The sequence below is a fragment of the Heterocephalus glaber genome, unplaced genomic scaffold (assembly GCF_053883595.1).
Source record: "Heterocephalus glaber isolate CG9 unplaced genomic scaffold, H.glaber_assembly_v1.0 deba00001757, whole genome shotgun sequence".
NCBI lineage: Eukaryota > Metazoa > Chordata > Mammalia > Rodentia > Bathyergidae > Heterocephalus > Heterocephalus glaber.
This window is the reverse complement of record NW_028258454.1, coordinates 4267972-4290006: the sequence shown is the minus strand read 5'-3', so window position 1 is coordinate 4290006 and position 22035 is coordinate 4267972. Positions and strand designations below refer to the sequence as shown.

The following is a 22035-nucleotide window of genomic DNA, read 5'->3' as shown; positions in this document are numbered from 1 at the left end:
TCTCTTCCCGGTAGACAGTATGTAATATGGATGATTAGGAATGGGCACTGTAATGAAAGGCTTCAGCCTTCTGACAACCTTGGAGCCTCTGACAATTCAAGAGCACAGTGAGTTTTATGACAAATCAGATGAAGTGCTTTCCCTTGTTGTAAACTACTATTTGAAAAACTCTGTGAAGTAGTATTCTAGAATAGGCAAATAAACTAATGGCTCTTGGTCATGTGTATCATACTCTCTCAGGGAGCTTTTCCAGTGTCCCATCCTAGACATTCAAGTGAGTAGCTCCATGGTTGGGCCCAGAAGATGCCCTTTATCAAGCTCCTCCAAGCAGGTTGGATGTTATCATTAGGGGCCACACTGGCAGGGGTGCTTAAACTAGACAGCATGGTAAGACACGGAACATGTGAACTTTCTAAGCTATGTTTTCTGTTTAATATTTATTAAACAGCAGAATCATATTCTAGCTGGCAGATAAAATTTAAAATGACTAACTTCTTTGGTATATGTCAGAAGGTAAGGTAGAGAAGGGCACTGAGCCCTACCAATTTTGCAGCAGTTTCTAGTAAACTGTACATGCTTATGTACAGATGATACATGCAGAGTGCATGTGCTTATTTGGTCTTCATAAGACCATGGGCCTCTTGTTACGCTGAGAACTTGTGACTTTTTCTCAGACACATAGCTTATAATCAGTTGGGTCCCCTCCACCATGCCTGCCTTTACCTGATTCCAGCCACCCAGCATGTCAGGAACTTTGCATGAACATCTAATGCTTGTAAATACCTATCCTTAGGTCTCCTATTCCTAAGTGACTTCAGTGGATCTTCTGTCCCCCATCACTGTTTCTGAGATTGCTGAGCAAATGGAACTTGAAATTCTAGGTCTGCCTTTGTGGGAATAACAGGAACTCTGGTAGTTTGCTTTTTAGAATCTATCTCCTCTGATATTCAGGTTTCAAAATCTGCAAATTCATGCAAAATAAATGGTGATCTTGGGGGTTGAAATTTTCCTAAGAGAAATTTCTGAGCTGTTTTGTTCTTTGCTTTAAATTACTCACCAGAGTCATGTGGCATGGTCGCCTCTGCAGCAGGGATCAGCCCTGTACCTTGGCAGTGGGTAGAGAAGGTGACCCACTTTGTCATTTCAAGCTCTCCCTAGCCTCTTTAAAGTGTACTTATTTTAATATCACTTTTTACTTGTTCTAAGCATGCCATTTAAAAAATTTCATTTCTGTGCTTATGGATATCTGTTTCTAAGTGACATTCTAATAATTCTGTTGCATCATGCTCCAGTTAATACACATTAAACACTAACAGGCTACATTGAATACAAAAGCAATTTCAATATAAACATTATTATTTTTGAAATATCTAATTAAATCTAGATTTCCAGTTGGCTGCCTTAGGGCGGGAGGTAGAAATATAAACCCACGATAGCATCCGTAATCCATAATGTCTCTGGTTCTGTTCCTACCTAACTTATAAAACTTCAGCCTACTTCAAAGATTCCTTACAATATCTTGGAGTCCTGGGGATCACTCCTGTGGTTCTTTCCCCTGCATTGGTTTCCTGCAGCATCAGCAATACAGTGTGGTACAGCCTGCCTCCCACTGTCCACAATGTGTGGCCCTCTGTAGATACAACTATCAGCTCCTGATGTCCTTGGAGAAATTAGAGAATGTGTAGATGCAGGAGGGTTATTGAAAGGACCCTTGAAATGACAGCATCCTGGACTCACAATGAATTGTCACCTCTAATGCAGGCCTATTATCTTAGGAATATATCTTACATTGCTTTCCACTTGGAATGAGCTCTTTCTTAGGAAACTTCTTCCTGCCCTCATAGGCACACTCAGAGGTATCAGGGAACTAAGAAGAATCATCAGAATTATGTAGAGGGTGTTCATTGCATCACCATTTATCATAGTGAAAAATTGGAAACTGCCTAAATGTCCATTTGAAAATGATCAGAGTTCATCCTAATAATAAAATATTATACAACCATTAAAATGAATGAGATGAGCTGATGTGCACAAACATGGAAATACTTTGAAGACATGTTATAATTAAAACAGCAATTTATTGACCAAAATATATGTTATTTCTCTGTCTTAGTTACTTTCCTCATTGCTAAGACAAAATATCCAATACCCACACCCATAAGTTAAAGGAAGAAAGGTTTATTTTGACTCAGTTTGTAGAGATTTCAGTCCATAGTTGTTTGGCTCCAAGGCAGGGTGTCATGGCAGAAGGATATCTCAGAGGAGATACAGTCCATGGCAGAGCAGGCAGGGGCAAAAAGCAGCAAGCAGCAGCAGCAGCAGCAAGTCTCCCTTTTCCTTTTATGCCATCCAGGCTACAAGGCTTTTTGAATTGTGCCACTCACACCCAGGGACTATGCTAATTCCAATCAGTGGACTAATTTAGTGCTACCCACCCTTAATCTCAGTATCACATGCCCTAGATCCAGCCAGCTCCAAAAAGCCCCACCAATGAGTGCATGAGGCTTTGTGGGGACATCTAGATATAAGCCATAACAATCTCTATTCAAAGGAATTTAAACTACCTTAAAAGGCCTGGAAGAATAAAGACAAAACTGTTATCTTTTGGGGGTAATATGGAGAGGATCATACACTTTTTGCTTTATGTGTTTTAGAATTTTGAGTTTCAGTAAGCACATATTACTTTTGTAATGAAGGTACCAATGAAAGTGGTAACTATTAATTTCAGAATGACCTTGTGATGCTATTTCTCAAATATATCTAAATTTCAACATTTCATCAGCTAAGAAGGAATGCTAGCTTTTCTTTTTTTTCGTAACTTTATTGATACATTTTAGGTATACAGTTATATTCATCATTAGGATCTTGTACCTTTACATGATGTATCTTGGTTCTTATTTTTTCCCCATTCCCCTGCCCTCCCTTCACCCCCTCCACCCTTCCCTATTTACAAAGACTTTGTTTCCATTTTTTCCTTTTCTCATATTTTTTCTTTTCCCTTCTTTCCTTTCCCCTACCCTCTTAGACCTTTTCTTCCTGGAGACTGGATAAGGAAGATGTGGGGTTATTTTTTAGTAAAATGGAGTACTACTCAGCCATAAAGAATGAGAAATTAGAGGAATTTATAGCTAAATGGATGCACATTGAGCCCATACTATTTTTTTTTTTTTTTTTTTGGTACCGGGGATTAAACTTGGGACTTTCCGCTTTCGAGGCGGACAGCAGAACCACTGAGCTAAATCCTTGACCCTCGATATAATAGGTGAGTAGTTTGTTGTTATTATTTATTTATTTATTTATTTTGGTACCAGGGATCGAACTTGGGTCCTTGCACTTTCGAAGCAGGCACGGGAACCACTGAGCTAAATCCCCGGCCCTGAGGCCATACTATTAAGTGAAGTAAATAGGACACACATGTGTAAATACCAAATAGTTTCACTGGTGTGAAAAACTAAAAGAGTAAATAAGGATCAAAATGTATAATTGATAATGTAAAATAGCTTTTCTTATAGATATTTTTCCAGGCAATGATATAGGTAAAAATCATCTAAACTGTGAAAACATAAATTACTCCAGTACTCAATAAAATTATAGTCACGTGCTATCTAACAATGTTTCAGTCAGTGAAGGACCACATGTATGCCATAATGGTTCAGGAAGACTGTATCAGGTATAATATAATCATTTCAGGTATAATATAATATTAGCTATCAGGTATTATAGTTGTCTTAGTTTGTGTAAATATACACTATGATTTTCCCACAGTGATGATATTGCCTAACCGTGTACTTCTCAGAAGTGTCCCTATTGTTAAACAAAACACAACTGTATTTTCATTTTGAATAGAAAAAACCCCCCACAATTATAAACATGCTGTACTGTGGCCCTTGGGCAGAGACCGTTTATTGCTGACTTAGGTTATTAGAGCTCAAAAGCAACTCCTACTCCTCTACCCCCATCCTCAATAAATCTTTTGTGTCCAATAGCTGTCAAGAGCCTGTATTAATACCCTGAGTATTTTGCTTTTAAGGACATTTTTCATTCTGCTGTGACTGTATTTTGATGGGATTGGAGATTAGCAATTTTTTCTCTTTGCATGAGCTTAGATTGTCCTTCCTCCTATGACCTACCTCTCTCCTCTCCCAGCATATACACATTTACAAATGAAAAAGTGTGCTAATTATTTTCAAATCTCAATTTAAAAATCTGAGGCCCTTTACTCGGTCTGTCCCAGTCCCTGGCAGCTGTGGCCGCTAGCATGCATCTCTCACATGCAACCTAGCTGCTGCCTGTGTTTTCCTGCTAGACTCTGAGGCCCTGAATCCTGGAGTTCAGAAGCAGAAGCACTGAGATCTTTGTCATTCCCAGCACTGGGTACATAGGGGCTGAGAATATTTGAAATTATTTTATAAATCTTTTATATCAAAGTGTAACATATAGAAAGAGAAGTGCAGGTATTATATTGCAAGGGTAGAACTGAATTAACTTTCACAATCTGAACACACCTCTTTAAAGAGCACCCATCTGTGAAAGAGACAGACTATTCCTAGTGCCCCAGACTACCCCCTGCATGGGCCTTGCAGTCATCGCCACCTTGTGCTTTCCTGGTTTCAGTTCTCTGGAGGCGCCTAGTGCGGTCTCTCTCCTGCTTTGTCTCCATGTGCATGGTGTGAGAAGCTGATAGAGCCTTGCTGTTGTGAGTTGACATAACAGTGATAGCACTATGCCCAGAATGTGTCTGAAGGTACCCCAGACTTCCAGTCCACAAGGTTCTATTTAGAGGCAAAGAGAACAGTCCCTAGTGAATTACACACGATTGTCAGGTTTGTAAAAGCAGCTTTGCTTGTGACCTGATTCTGAGTCCCTTATGAGTAATTTTGTCATCTGACAATTCATTCATTCCTTGTCCAGAGTCTCACAAAATTACTCTTAAGGAGATCTGTACATTCAGGCCTTATTCTAATCCTTCAAACTTGAAAGCAACAAACTGACTTTCATCTTGATCAAATTCCTTTCCTGTTAGCCGGCTTCTGATCCTGGTCTGGAGAACATGTGGCCTGTTCATACCTCTCTCTACATGCAGGGTTCCTAATTCTTAGCACTAGATCAAGAAAACTCACTGAGGAACCCTGCCTGGGCTTCCATCAAATTATTTTTCCTCTTCTGGACTTGCTTTTATGTCTCACTCTTTCACATGGATATTTCAAGAAATAGTCTTAAGGAACTTCCCATATTTATTTTAAGGATGTTGCTCCTTATATTACACATTACAGACCTATACAAGAAATGATGTTGAAGTTTTAGCTGTATAAAAAAACTGTGATTCTCCTGAATCCTGATTTTGTTTTATTAAACTTATTGTAGTATAAATTTTATCAGTAGAAAACATAGATGAAATATGTAGCTGGCTCAGTTTGGCGAGCTTATGCATCTGTGTAACCAAAAGTATACTCCATTCTTCTAGAACCCTCTTCAATCATTCCTCCTCCCTAGACATACTATCCCATTTCTATCACCAGAGATTAGTTTTTCTTATTCTTAAAATTCATATAAAAGCAATTAAACAGTCTATACCAGTGGTGGCGAACCTACGGGGAGCATGCCACAGTGAGCTGTTTATCATTGAAAACTCTAAAAGGTTCGCCATCGCTGGTATATACTGTTCTCTTCCATTACCTACTATACTTTTTAAGAAGACTCATGTTTTTTATGTGTATCTGCACTCCATTATTTTTCATTATGGAGTATATAGTGTTACATTCCATGAACATTCCACACTATGTTTCTATGTTCACTAATTAATAACCATCTGAGTTGTTTCCAGTCCAGGGCTATTATGGATAAAGCTGCTATTAACATGCTCGTATGTGTTTTGTCATGTAAGGTAATATTCATGGGTCCTGAGGATCAAGAAAAGAATATAGCTTTCAGGTGCCATTTTTCTGCATACTATACCATCTATATATCTTTTGTGGTGAGATGTCTTGTTCAGATCTTTTGCCTCTTTTTCACTTGGGTTATTTCTTATTACTGAGTTTTAAGCATAGATTATATATTTTAGATACCAGCCCTTTATCAAATATGTTTTGCAAAGATTTTCTGCTATTATGGCCTATGTTTTTAATGTTATCAATAGTGCAGCTTTTTTTTTTTGATGAACAAAAGTTTTAAATTTTAATGAAGTCCAGCTTATCCCTTTTTTCCCCTTGCATGGATCATGCCTTTGGTGTCATGTCTGAAAACAAATCAAACCCTGGGTTATGTAGATTTCCTTCTGTTTACTTCTTGAAGTTTCATAGTTTTGAGTTTTGTGTCAGGTCTGTGATCCATTTTAAGTTAATTTTTGTTTATAATGAAAGATATAGTTTGAGCTTTAAAACATAGTGTTTTTTAGTGGATTACAGAAATACTGAGTGTATAGTGCAGGGAGTTCCTATATCCTCCCTCCCCATGGCTGTTTCTTGCCATTAGTGTTGTACATTTGTTACCAATCGTGAGCCTCTGTTGATACGATACTCTTAATGGAAGACCATGGTTTACACTATGGTTTACTTTGTGCTGTACTTTCTATGCATTTTAATACATGTGTGATACTCATCACAATGTCCTACAGAATAGTTTCACCATGCTAAAAGTTCCCTGTGCCCACTTACTCATTCCACCCTCTGTCCTTCTCCCCTCAAAAATATGGTGACCATCAACATTTTTCCTTTCCCCATAATTTTGCTCTTTTCTAGAATGACATATGACATGGTTGAGATCGTGTAGTATGTGACCTTTCTGGTTGGCATCATTACTTAGAAATATGCATTTAAGGTTTCTGTATATTATTTCATGACTTGATAGAAAATTTATTTTTATTGCTGATTATTCCATTATATGGGTATACCACAATATGTCATCTGTTTACCTACTAAAGTTATCTTGGTTGCGTCCATTTTGGGGAGTCACACAGGAAGTTATAACCATTCCTATGCAAGTTTTTTTTTTTTGTATAGATGTAAGTTTCAACTCATCTGGCTAAAAACCAAGGAGCATGATTGAGATCATATGATATCTGTTTAGTTTTGTACAAATCCACCAAGCTGTCTTGCAAAGTAACTGTATGAGTTTGCCTTCCCACTAGCAAAAAAATGGGGGTTTCTATTGCTTTACATCCTACTCAGCATTTTATATTGTCAGAGCTTTTGATTAATTATCCTAATAGGTATGTAGTGCTATCAATTTGCAGTTGCCTAATGACATAGGAGGTTGGGCATCTTTTCATATGGTTATTGTCTGTCTTCTTTGTAAGGTGCCTGTACAGTTTTTGCCCATGTTTCAATTGGTTTATTTTTTAAAGATTTTTTTGTGTATTTTGGACACCAATAATTTACTGGTTATATGTTTATCTTTCTGTTCTCTTGACTGTTTCACAGAGCACAACACATTTTTAAAATGACAATTTTTTTAACTAAAACTCTAAGATTTATGGAAGTTTCCAGATTAGTCATGCAAAATAGTCACAAGGTTTTGTTGAAGAAGCAAATCTGCACTTGACAGCAAAGTCACAGTATTACTAGAGAGGGCTGCAATGTTTGTTTAATGTCCTCATTTTGTTCAAAGAATAAAGCTTGTCCATCTATAGCATGTAACTACAATTAGACTTGATTAGAGAGAATATCTAAAGAATCAGTGAGCTGCTTTTAATAAATGCAATTAGATCGCCAGAAGAGGGAAAATGGAGCCCATAAAAAAAAATGAAGAACACCCACACATCTGCAGCTAACCCTGACTACTGCCTTTATTCCCAGAGTTTTATACTTAAGCCATTATGGGGCAAATGGATAAAAGCAGGTAGCCACAGCTTTTAAACTTTTCTCAACAATTCAGATGATACTTCTGGCCTCCGCTTGCACTTGACAGCAGAACAAGACATAGATCTGCTAATGTGCATTTAATCACTAAAGGACTAAAGGTGTCTGGGCTTTCATTAAACTGGAATGTTTCTAAGACTGGGTCCATTAAATGCAAACAAGGTGGAAGAAGTCTTGCTGGAACAGAGATAAGCAATTGATGATTGGATCTACGTAATATTGTTTGTGGCAGGTGGCCCACTGTTTTTATGCTTGGGTTTCGTTGGTCTTCCATGGCTGTGGCACATTACTTTTTTCTAATGGATCATCTGGATTAGGAGTGCTTAACACAGCCTAATCAGTAGCACAACTGTGTGAATCTGCAGTGCTAGAGACCACTTATCTTTCAAAATGTCCAAACATATTCTTCTCAGCATGTCTACATTAGGATGATAAATTTTTATGAAGCATACTTTAGGTGCTGCCATTGGGTATTCTGGAAGAAATAGTTCAAGTATAAAAACCTTCCTCAATGGGGAATTCCTAGGGATTAGCAGTGACTGAATGTGACTGGCATCACTCTCATCTGGTTCTACTTTAAAGCCTGTGACTTATTCTGTCAGCAGACCTTGGATTTCCTTGATGACTCTGCAGGGCTGCCTAGCTTCTTATTATATTTCAGATTTGACCCCAGCTTCATCTCTAACTGGCTCTGTAAGCCTAATGCACAAGTCAAAATCACACAAAGCATTTTTAATTTTAACAAAGTCTAACCTGTCAGCTTTTCTTTCATGGATCATGTTCCTGGTGTTGTATTGAAAAGCCATTGCCAAACACAAGATCACTGAGGGTTGAACTCAAGGCCTTCACACCAAGCTGGGCTTCAACTTTCTATCCTCCTGCCTCAGCCTCTCAGAGTGCTGGGATTACAGGCATGTACCACCACACTTGGCTAAGAGTACAAGTAGTATTATTTTTTAAATTCTGTTCTTCACTATTGGTTTATACAAATACAGTTGACTTTCATATTGACTTTCTGTCCTACAGCCCTTATAAATTCATTTATTAATTCTGATAGGACCCCAGCTCTGACCTGGTAGATTTTTTTGGGATTTTCTACATACTCAGTTATATCATTGATAATTACTGTAGTTTGTTTCTTCTCTTTCAACATGCATGCTTTTTTATTGCTTTTTCTTGTCTTCCTTTGTAGACCAGGATTTCCAATGCAATGTTGAATAGAAGTAGCAAGGGAAGGTCATTCTTGTTTTGTTCCTGATTTTAGTATTTCACATTGAGTATGATGTCAGGGGTTGGGTTTTTTATGATTTTATTTTTAACAAACTGGATAAGTATTTTTCTGTTTCTAATTTTCTAAAATTTCTTATGTGTGTGTATATATATATAATTTTATTTAATGCTTTCCAGCCTCTTAATTAACAAATCAATTTCTTTTTTTTTATTTGTTAAATTCTTTTATTGGTACATTGTAGGTATACAACACAATTACATTTCTCATTGGGAATTGGACCTTTACATAATGCATCTTGGTTCTTGTTTTTTCCCCATTCCTAGCCCTCCCTTCATGCCCTCCACCCTTCCCTATTTACAAAGACTTTATTTCCATTTTTTCCATTTCTCATCATTTTTCCTTTCCCTTCTTTCCTTTCCCCTGCCCCTCCCACTACCCCTACTCCTTTAGACCTTTTCTTCCTATTTTACACTGTCAATTATTCATTCTAATCATTGGTACATTTTAGGTATACAATATAATGACATTCATCATTGGAAATTTGCACCTTTACATAGTCTCTCTTGGTTCCTATTTTTCACCCTTGCCCAGCCCTCCCTTCAAACCCTCCATTCCTCCATATTTACAAAGATTTTGTACCTATTTTTCCATTTTCTCATATTAATCCCATTCCCTTCTATCCTTTCCCCTAGCCCTCCCACTTCCTTCCCTTTTGCCCCTTTTCTTCCTATTTCACATTACCTATTATACATTTAGTCCTTATTTACACTTTCAGTTTCTCACACCAGAGAAACTATTCAGTATTTATTCATGTGTGTCCTATTTATTTCACTTAAGAGTATCGCCTCAATATACATCGACTTAGCTATAAATGTCTCTAATTTTTCATTTTTTATGGCTGAGTAGTACTCCATTTTATTAAAAACCACATTTTCTTTATCCAATCTCCAGTTGATGGGCATTTGAGCTGTTTCCAAGTTTTAGCTGTTACAAACTGTGCTGCTATGAACATGGGTGCACATATATCACTGTGGTATGATTCTTTTAATTCTTTGGGGAAGATCCCCAGCAGTGGAATAGCAGGGTCAAATGGGACTTCCAATCCTAGTTCTTTGAGGTATCTCCATACTGATGTAACCAGTGCTTGGACCAGTCTACACTCCCACCAGCAGTGGAGCAGGGTTCCTCTTTCCCAACAGCCCCGCCAGCATTTGTTATTGGTTGATTTCATGATAGCAGCCATTCTTTCTGGAGTGAAGTGGAATCTCAGCATTGTTTTCATTGGCATCTCTCGAATGACCAGTGATGTTGAACATTTTTTCATGTATTTATTTGCTATTTCTACTTCTTTGTCTGAGAAATGTCTGTTCATTTCAAATGCCCATTTTTGGATTGGGTCTTTAAATTTGGGAGGTCTGATCTTTTTAAGTTCTTTATAGATTCAAGATAATAGACCTTTGTCTGAGGAAGAGCAGGTGAAGATTTTTTCCCACACTGTGGGTTGTCTCTTCACACTGCTGGTGGTTTCTCTTGCTGTGCAGAAGCCTTTAAATAAGAAGAGATCCCATTTGTTGATTGTTTGTGCTAGTTCATGGGAAACTGAGGTTTTGTTCATAAAATCTTTTCCTACACCATTGTCTTCAAGGGTTCTACCTAACCTCTGTTCCAACTGGTTCAGAGTTTCTATTTTAATATTTAGATCTTTAATCCATTTTGATTTTAGTTTAGTGCATGGTGAGAGATACAGGTCTAGTTTTAATCTTTGGCAAGTTGAAGCCCAATTTTTCCAGCACCATTTATTAAAGAGGCTATCTTTCCTCCAGTGAGGGTGTTTGGCTCCTTTATCAAAGATGAGATGGCTGAGTATGTCTGGTGTTGTTTCTGCATCTTCTAATCTGTTCCACTGGTCCTCAGGTCTGTTTCTTTGCCAGTAACATGCTGTTTTTATCACAGTAGCTTTGTAGTATAGTTTCAAGTTGGGGATTGTGATATCCCCTGCCATGTCTTTGTTACCTAGAATTGCTTTTGCTATTCTGGGTCTCTTCTTGTTCCAAATGAAGTTTTGGATTTTTTTCTCGAGGTCTATAAAGTATGCTGCTGGGATCTCAATTGGAATTGCAATAAATCTATGTAGCAGTTTTGGAAGTAGGGCCATTTTCACTCTATTAATCCTTCCTACCCAGGAGCAGGGGATGTCTGTCCATTTTCTGATATCATCTTCAATCTCTCTTTTCAGAGTGCCATAGTTTTCAGAGAAGAGGTCTTTGATTTCTTTCGTTAGGTTGATTCCTAGGTATTTCAGATTTTTGGATGCTATTGGAAAGGAATTATTTGCCCTATTTCTCTCTCAATGAGTCTGTCATTGGTGTAGAGGAAAGCTATTGATTTTTGTGTGTTGACCTTGTAACCAGCTACTTGACTGAATTTGGTTATTAAGTCTAGAAGACTTTTGGTGGACTTCTTGGGGTCTTCTATATAGAATATCATGTCATCTGCAAATAATGACAGTTTGACTTCTTCATTACCTATCTTTATTCCTTTTATTTCTTTCTCTTTTCTAATTGCCGTGGCTAATGTTTCCAGAACTATATTGAACAAGAGTGGTGATGGTGGACATCCTTGTCTTGTTCCTGATTTTAGTGTGAAGGATTTCAGTTTTTGACCATTTAGTATGATATTGGCTGTTGGTTTTTCATAGATGGCTTCTATAAGTTTGAGGTAGAGACCATCTATTCCAATTTTTTGTAGGGTTTTTATCATAAATGCATGTTGGATTTTGTCAAATGCTTTTTCTGCATCTATGGAGATAATCATATGGTTTTTGTCCTTGGCTCTCTTGATATAGTGGATTACATGAATTGATTTTCGTATATTAAACCATCCCTGAATCCCTGGGATGAATCCTACTTGATCAGGGTGTATGATCTTCTTGATGATCTTCTGCATTCTGTTTGCCATTATCTTATTAAGGATTTTTGCATCTATGTTCATTAGTGGGATTGGCCTATAGTTCTCTTTTTCAGTTGGGTCTTTCTCTGCTTTGGGGATCAAGGTGATGCTTGCTTCCAGGAACGAATTTGGGAGTATTGCTTCCCTTTCAGTTTCATTGAAGAGTTTAATCAGTAGTGGCAGCAGTTCCTCTCTAAATGTCTTGTAGAATTCAGCAGTGAAGCCATCAGGAACTGGGCTTTTCTTAGTTGATAAGTTTTTAATTATGTTTTCAATTTCATTGGTTGTTATTGGGTTGTTCAGAATTTTTAGGTCCTCTTCATTCAACTTTGGTAATTAATATGTATCTAGAAATCTGTCCATTTCTTCTGTGTTGTCCATCTTATTGGCGTATAGGTTCTGGAAGTAGGTATTGATGATCCTCTGGATTTCTGCTGGGTCTGTTGTATTTCACCCTTTTCATTCTGAATTGCATGGATTTGGGCCTTTTCTTTCCTTTCTCTGACAAGGTTGGCCAAAGGTTTGTCAGTTTTGTTGATTCTTTCGAAGAACCAACTCTTGGCTTCATTGATTTTTTGTATCATTCTCTTAGACTCCATTGCATTGATTTCTCCTCTGATCTTTATAATTTCCTCCCTTGTATGAGCTTTGGGGTTGTCCCACTCTTCTTTTTCTAGAAGCTTGAGGTTCAGCATGAGGTTGTTTAATTGGGCTCATTCTGTTTTCCTAATATGTGTATTCACTGCTATGAATTTCCCTCATAAGACTGCTTTCATTGTGTCCCATAGATTCTGATATGTTCTATTGTCATTGTCATTTAATTGAAGGAACTGTCTGATTTCTTCTTTAATTTACTGTGTGACCCATTGGTTATTCAGAAGTGTGTTATTCAATTTCCATGTGTTTATGAAATTTTTTGAATTTCTTTTGCTATGGATCTCCAATTTCATTGCACTATGGTCTGATAATATACAGGGGATAACTTCAGTTCCTTTACACTTACTGAAACATGTTCTATGTGTGAGTATGTGGTCTGTTTTGGAGAATGACCCGTGTGCAGCTGAGAAGAATGTGTATTCTGATTTTGTGGGGTGGAAGACTCTGAAAACATCTGTTAAATTCATTTGTTCAAGAGTTCGATTGAGTTCTAGTATTTCATTACTTATTTTTGTCTAGTTGATCTATCTATTTGTGACAGTGGGGTGTTGAGGTCCCCCACTACAATTGTATTAGGCATATATGACTTTTCATGTCCATTAGTATTTGTTTTATATAGTTGGGTGCACTAGTGTTTGGTGCATAAATATTTATGATTGTCATCTCTTCCTCTTGGATTCTTCCCTTTGCAAGGATGTTGTGTCCTTCTTCATCTCTCTTAATCAGTATTGGTTTGAAATCTACTTGATTTGCAAAGAGGATAGCTACTCCTGCTTTTTTTGGGGTTCCTGTCATATGGAGTATTGTTTTCCACCCTTTAACTTTCAGTCTATGAGTTTCCTTTTAAGTTAACTGTGTTTCTTGTGTGCAGCATATTGTTGGATTTTGCTTCTTGACCCATCCTACCAGTCTATTTCTTTTGATTGGTGAATTGAGACTATTAACATTGATGGTTATAACTGAAATGTACTGACTTGTCATTGCCATGACTTTTTCTTTTTGTTGGGTTCTCTCCCTTTACATTTAATTTCTTCTCATGCCAGATGGGTTCATTCTGCTTTGCTTCCTGGGGTTGTGATCCTCAATGTCTGTTCCTAGGATCTTGTGTAAAATTCTTTGGAGTGCTGGTTTGGTATTCACAAAGTTCCTAAGGTGCTCTTTGTCAAGAAAGTATCTTATTTCTCCATCCATTTTGAAAGTTAGTTTTGCAGGGTACATCAATCTGGGTTGGAGGCTGTTTTCTTTTAGGGCTTGGAATATGTCACTCCAAGCTCTTCTTGCCTTGATGGTTTGTGTTGAGAAGTCTGCTGTGATTCTGATGGGCTTTCCTTTGTATGTGTTTTGTTTCTTTTCTCTGACTGCCTGTAGAACTTTGTTCTTTTGTTGTGTTTCTGGAATCTTAACAATTATATGCCTCTGTGTAGATTTTTTTTGATCAAGGCTATTTGGAGTCCTATATGCCTCACTTATCTGTATGTCAAGCTCTTTTCCCCTGCTTGAGAAGTTTTCTGCCATTATTTCTGTGAAGAGATTTTTTATGTCATGTCCACTCTCTCCTGTTTCTTCATCGACTCCAATCAGTCTTATGTTATTCTTCTTTGCATCATCTAGCAGCTGCTGGATTGATTTCTCATGTTCCCTTATAATTTGGAAGCAATTTTTCTTTTCCTGGTCACTAATTGCAATCTTCTCTTCTATATCTGAAATTCTGTCCTCACATTGACTCATTCTGCTGTGTAGACTTTCAGTGGAGTTTCTCATGTCCTGGAAATCTATTTGCATCTGTTTTATGGATTCCATTTGTTTCTTATGTTGGTAATGCATCATATTCCTCAGCTCCTCTCTTGATTTATTAATCATGTCTTGCACTAGGGCCACAATTTCTCCTGTTATCTAAGAAATTATTTCTGATTTCATTTTTTCCAGATCCCCTTTTGTTGCCAGTTCAGTGGGTCCCAGTGGTTGAATATCAGAGTGTTCCATCTCATTTCCCTTTGGGGTTGCTGTAGGTGATCTGGAAGTCTGGTTTTGAGACTTATTTACATGTTTTCTCATTTCGACTGGGGCAGGGGGCTGTTAGTGCCTGCACAGATTACCTCCTCTGACCTGGGAGAGGTGGGACAGGAACCGGGAGCAGCGGTAGGGATGGTGACCCAAAAGCCCTTTCTTGTGGGCTGGGAGCAGCATGCAAGGGATGGTGGCTGGGAAACCCCTTCCTCTGGACCAGGAGCAGTGGGATGACGGCTCAGAAGCCCCTACCTCTAGACCGGGAGCGGTGGGAGGGATGGTGGCCCAGAAGCCCCTTCCTGTGGGCCGGGAGCAGCGGGACTCAGTACCTTGGTCTGATCGTCTGTTGTCCTCTGCGCCTTTGTAGTGTGGAACCAGATGGCTCCCTGTCTGCAGCGGGTTGATTCAGCGTGTTCTGTGCCACTCGGGACCTCGGTAGGGCATGGGCAGCTCAATTTCTTTAATAGATAAAGACTACCCAGAATTTTACTTTCTTCTTATGTCAGTTTTGGTGTGCTGCATTTTAAAAAGAAATTTGTTGTTTTCATCCAGGTTGTTGGATTTGTTGTACAGTTATTTGTAATCACTGGTTTGTTTTTCATGCTTAATGGACTTTGTGATTATTGTATCTAATTATGTTTCTTTGTTGCTTAGACTACCCAGTGAAATTTTTACAGAGATTCTAAAAAATTTACAAAGTCATTACCATTACCCAGAGACCTTTAACACACACACACACACACACACACACACACACACACACACACACACACACACATATATGGTGGGGTTTTTTGGTAGCAGGAATTGAACTCAGGACCTTGAGCTTATGAGGCAGGCACAGTGCCACTGAGCTAAATCCCTGGTCCCAAAACTCTTATATATTTAAGAATAATTTCTGTTTTCATTAGAATATAGAGGACTAGCTACCTGTAGTTATATACAAAAATTTTTAAAACTCATTATCTCTTTTCTTTGTAAATTGAATAAGGGCCTTAAAAATAATCAGAATATTAGTAAATAGAATGGAAGATACATTTACTTAATTTTTAAAATAGCTAAGTGACAAAAACCAAGTTTGTAAAAGATACCAATTCTATTGAAAATAATAATGTTGATGAAAGTAAATTATTAATAGCCTTGCTTTGTGTCTTCCAGTTGTTTAATGTTGTGTATGTTTATGATCTAAAAGGATAAATAAATTGTGCTTTGAAATTTGATGGCAAAAGTTTTATTTTGTGAAAACCTTAATTCTTATTATATCTCTGCCTCCTTTATATTAATTTATCAGGATATAGGAAACTTTGCATAGTCTATCCTTCAGGGTGATTGTAGGGAATTGAATTCCTGAAAAACACATTGATATTATTTGTTAAATACCCAACAGTTCATCCAACTTGGAGTAGGCATTGTATTTCATATAGCAGTGGCTAACCTTTACCTTTTCTTTGGATTCCACCCATTGCTTCTTTTTTAAAGTATCCATCCATTCCCTGTCCAACATCACAAATTTCTTACTGTCCTTTTTATCCTTCTTTTAATCATATTTGTCTTACATATGATAAACAAAAAGAAAACAGTCTCATTGGATAGAAAACAGACTTTTAGAGCTCAGCCAGTCCCAGCACCCGGAAGGAAGCTCCCCCACCGCCATCCCAGGCTCCTAGGGCAGAGATGCTGAGCTGGTCCCAGCACCCAGAAGGAAGCTCCCCTGCCTCCATCGCAAGCTCCTAGGGCAGAGAAGCTGAGCCGCATGGGTGCCAGAAGCACCCCACCCCCACCCCATGGAAATGAGAAGACACATAAACAACCCTCAAAAACAGACTTCTGGATCACCTACAGCAACCCCAAAGGGAAACGAGATGGAACAATCTGATACTCAACCACCTGGACTCTCTGAACTGGCAACAAAAGAGGATCTGGGAAAAATGAAATCAGAAAGAATTATTCAGATAACAGCAAAGATTTTGCTCATGGTGCAAGACATGGTTAATAAATCTAGAGAGGACACAGATAAAAAAAATAGAGGATTTGAGGAATATGATGGAATCCCAACATAGGAAACAAATGGAATCCATAAAACATATACAAACAGATTTCCAAGAGATTAAAAACTCCATTGAAAGTCTGCGCAGCAGAATGAACCAATGTGAGGATAGAATTTCACATATAGAAGATAAGATTGCAATTAGTGACCAGGAAAAGAAAAATTGCTTCAAAATTGTAAGGGAACACAAGAAATCAATCCAGCAGCTGCTAGATGATGCAAAGAAGAATAACATAAGACTGATTGGAGTCAATGAAGAAAGAGGAGAGAGTGCGGATGACATAAAAAACTGTTCACAGAAGTGATGCCAGAAAACTTCCCAAGTAGGGGAAAAGAACTTGACGTACAGATAAGTGAGGCATATAGGAGTCCAGCTAGCCTTAATCAAAAAAAATCTACACATAGGCATATAATAGTTAGGATTCCAGAAATTCAACAGAAAAACAAAATTCTATAAGCAGTGAGAGAAAAAAACAAATCACATACAAAGGAAAGCCCATCAGAATCACAGCAGACTTCTCAATGCAAACCCTCAAGGCAAGAAGAGCTTGGAGTGATGTATTTCAAGCCCTAAAGGAAAACAGCCTCCAACCCAGATTGATGTACCCTGCAAAACTATCTTTCAAAATGGATGGAGAAATAAGATACTTTCATGATAAAGAGAACCTCAGGAACTTCATGAATACCAAACCGGCACTCCAAAAAATTTTAGACAATACCCTAGGAAAAGACAATGAAGATCACAACCCTAGGAAACCCAGGAGAATGAATCCATTGGGTGTGACAAATTAAATGCAAAGGGGGAGAATCCAACAAAAAGAAAAAGTCATGACAAGGCTTTTAAAACTTTTGACTTCATCTCCCTAATGAGTGTATAATTCAATCTTAATATTGTACTGATTAGTATTTTTCTGATTCTAGAGTTGCACACCATTCCTTGTGCTATACTGGCTATTTATCATCTTCTTATGTCTACATTTTAATTGGGTTGTCTATTAATGATCTCTAAGAAGTCTTTATATATTCTGCTCATAGGTTATATGCATTGTAAATATGGTCTGTTTAAGGACTACTTTTCATTTTAATGATGTCATTTAAAGTTCTAAATATTGATGGTATCTCATTTATCAATTTTTTCTTTTGTACATCATGTTTTTTGTATCCGAGGTAGTTCATGCTTACCCTGAATTCATAAATATTTTCCCTTATAATTTCTTCTTAAAGTTTTATACTTTTAGGCTTTCTTATTTAGGTTCATAGATCCCTTCAAGTTATTTTCATGTATGGAAATAAAGGGTTGAGGTTAATTTTTTATATACAGATACCAGGTGTTCTAGTGCCATTTGCTGAAGACACTATCTCTTTCTCGGCTCTTGAATTGAGTTTATATTCTATAAAATGCTAAAGTTAAATAACCTTTCAAAACTCAGTGGACCATATATGTGTGGTTCTATTTCTAGATTCTCTGTTTTATTCCAATGATCTATATATCTTTCCTTACACCAACACTGCCTTGATTACTGTAGCTTTAGAAGAAGTCTTAAAATTGGGTGCTAAACATCTTCCAACACTGTTTTTGTTTTTGTTTTTGGCTTTTCTGTGTCCTTTGTACTCCTACATAACTTTTAAATTTCAATATCCAATTCTTCATTTATAGCAAGTATACACAGATCTGAATTTTTATATATACCTTGTGTTTCCTAATCCTGCTAAATTCTTTTTTTTTAAAACAAAGAAAAAAACACAGACTTTTATTGCCACATCATGCTGCCTAACCAGCCATTCCTAAAGTCAGGGACCTGAAGTAGCAGTGGTTCAGTTTCACCCACATATCTGTGGATTGACTGAGGACTAGCTGACTTACATTGAGCCTGGCTAGATTTTCTCCTCGTGCAGCTAGAGTTCAGATCTTTCATCCTGGGAATGATAAGGTTATTCAGTTCAAGATTTTGTTATGTTTCTTCTTCTTGTTGCCTGTTTGTTTTGTTTTTTTGCAGGGAGAACATAAAAGCATGTGAAAAGTGTGTAGGAATATGTGATGCCTGTGATGGTAAGCTATACTGAGCTATGGGGTGCCCAGATATTTGGTTAAACATTATTTCATAGTGTGTCTGTGAGGGAGTTTCTGGCTATGATTACCATTGACTCAACAGATTGGGTAAAGCAGATTGCCCTTTGCAGCATGGGTGGGCCTCATCTGATCTGTTGAAGGCCTGATAAAAATAAAAGTCTTAGTAAGAAAGAATTGTTTGACACCACTTGTCTTCAAACTGGGCCATTAGTCTTCTGCTTTTGGATTCAGACTTGAAAGAAACTATACTGTGGACTGTCTTCAGTCTACTTTCCAGCCTCCATAGTTGTATGAGCAAATCCTTATAATAAATACTATTATATTTACATATATATCCAATATCTACATTCGTTTCTTTGATATCAGTGATCTATTGGTTCTGTTTCTCTAGTGAACCTTGAACAGTCCTTGCCTCTTGAGCCTATAGGGCTGAGCTGGCACCCTGTCAGCACCCACATCCCACTGACCAAAGACCTACAATGTATGGGAGAGTTCCCCATAAACACAGCACAGTGCCCATACTGCATGGCATCTCATTGAGCCACCTGACCTCTCCCTAAGTATAAAAGACACTCTAATTGTATAAGTTTAGGACTGTATCCTGTTTTATACATAAACACAGTATTTTCTGCATAATCTTGATATACATTAAAATTTCCAGGAGTGAAACTACTAATTGTAAATCAAGGGAAAATTCCATTTTGATTTATTTAGGAGTTGTTCATCATTTTCAAAAGCTCATATCACCAGTGGTAACAAACCCTACTTCTGGTACTGAATTGCTAATAAATACAGCCATGATTGTCTCCATTGGTGTTTGCTGTATTTCTGGTGACTCATTCCTTGAGGACAAGTATCTCAGGACTTCATTTAAAAGTTATTACACTGAAACACTTACATATTTAAAAACATATGTTACTATTTTTCTATTTCCCCTTCTTGTTAGGGTATTATATTTGTATTTCAAACTCATACATGAAGGGAAGTCAATTATGTATGAATATTGTTTAATAAAGTATTATGAAATGCATGCTATTGCCAGGCATCATTGGCTTAAGTCCTTTATATTTCACCACTGTGTATAGTAAATTGTCTTATTTTAGGGATGGAAGAGTGTAGCTTATCACATAGAGAGCATTCTTCCACTTCAGCATTGTGTCTGAAGGGAGTATGGCAGTGTGTGTGTGTGTATATGTGTGAAGATTGCCCTGGTGTCCCCTCTCTGGCAGTGCTTGTGAAGGGCTCTTGAGAGATCTGGGCCGGCCTGCAGAAATGTATGTCAATGGAGAACATACAAGCCTCTGTCATGATTCTAGCTCTGAAGCCCACCTGCAACCTGTGTACTCTGGAGGCTCATGCTATGAAGGCCTTGTGTCTTTATTGGGCAGCTGCAATTTTGATTAGTAACAAGTAAGAACAAGAATGAACAGGAATTCTCTCTTAAGAGAGAAGAACCAAACGTGTTCAAAGATTGCTATTTCAAGAACTGGGAGATGCTTATAAGAATCTGTTGGCTTTTTTCTAACAGAACTTTTAAAATCCTGTTACTTTTGGAGATCATCTAACAGTGTTTGCTGCCTGGGTTTTCTGGGTATGGAGGCAGAAGAGCTCTCTAAACAGCTTCAGAAGAGACTGAGACTGAAATCTTGGTGACCTCTTGATCCACGAGCTCAAGGATATGAATATTTTCCTATCAATGGAAATGGATTTAAGGGTAATTGTGAAGGAATAAATGAGAAAACATTGAAAAAGAGACCCGAGACTGAATAATGGATGCTGCTCTGTGTGCCTTTTTATCTGAAGTTGGAATATTGATTTAAAAAAGCCTACTCTTTATCTCCACACTGAGGGTGAGGGGTTGTTCTTGGGGCAGAGTCCTCCTCATTTATTGATAAATACATTACAGCTAATTGTTTTCCCAAATATTCATTATTGTGAACCTGAATGCATAATGATCGTGGTGCCTTTTGGGATATGGATGTGTGTGCACAAGGAGCTTTGATTGCATTCAAAGGCTGTAAATGCAAAAAAAAAAAAAAAAAAAAAAAACAACCCCAAAACCCTACAGTCAAACAAAGCTCCTGCAAAGGTTAACATCCATTTCCCAGCAAGCCTGGAGAGAAAAGCCAGTGATTAATATAATCAAATGTGAGACTCAAGAATCCAGGCCAAGATTAAAGGGATGTTTTGCAAAATGGATAACTAATTTGTTTGGTCCCAATTTGGGGGCATTATACACTTCCTTATTACTACCATATAACATATTATTATCTTATTACCATATTAGTTACTTTGTTGATTACCATGTCAGGCATTTGGTGCAACATCATATTCCATTTCATAAGACTCCCAAATAAGATGCAGAATAACAGTTCATATTATACCTAGTCCATTGGATTCAATTTCTTTCTCTTTTTCTTTTACTTCCTAGATGATGTATGATGTTGAAATTGAGTATCACACAAATTTTACAATGAGAGGTTGAAAGTTGGATGTGTTCCTATGGTCCCAGATACTCAGGAGATTGAGGAGGGAGGATCACTTGAGCCCAGAAGTTTGAAATCCGTTCAAGCAACATAATGAAACTTCATAAAATCAGAAGATGAGTAGTCTTTGGCTAAAATTTAAAAATGCAACCAAGTGTGGACCAGACCCCTTGAGGCTCCTAATGATGTTTTTCATCTAGAGCTATCTTATTTCTAGTGTACCTCCTGCTTGCTCTGTTAGTGCATCCCTTTGTGTGTGCTTGCATCTGTGTGTGTTCGTGTGTGTGTATGTGTGTGTGTATGTATGTATGTATGTCTTGTCCCCACTTCCTCTTCCAGGTAGTGATGGGTTGTGACATCTTCACTCAGGACACTATGACATAGATCCCTTTCGAGGGTCTCTGGTCACATTGTGCTTTCTTTGGGTTCTCTGGTCACACTGCCCCTCACATGAGAGTGAGCCACTGATTTTCAGGCTGGCTGACAGATGACATCACAAACTCTCCTCTGTAACATCTTTCACTGTCTCTTTGACTGGCAGCATGCAGAGCAAGATATCTAGCTTCTCAGTGTCCCAGCTCTAAGGCCAACCATTGCACTGTGTTCAGCCAGAAGCCACTTTAAGGCAGTTCTGTTTACCTGCAAGTAGCAGTTAGAATGAGTTATATCATATTTTCTGATCATACCAAGTTTTCTTTCTTTACTACCAAGCTGAATTTATCATTCAAAAT

At 37.7% G+C, this 22035-nt stretch overlaps 1 protein-coding gene across 6 annotated transcripts in view; it reads left to right on the top strand.

Moving 5' to 3' along the window:
• The window catches only part of Sv2c (synaptic vesicle glycoprotein 2C), a 225263-nt gene that overhangs the window by 3816 nt on the left and 199412 nt on the right, over positions 1–22035 (top strand). The window contains exon 2 of one of the 6 annotated variants that reach the window (XM_087201193.1): positions 3026–3262. The exons of the other annotated variants lie outside the window; for them this stretch is intronic. The gene's annotated coding sequence lies outside the window, so the exon portion shown is untranslated. The remainder of the gene's footprint in view (positions 1–3025; positions 3263–22035) is intronic. 6 annotated transcript variants of the gene reach the window in all.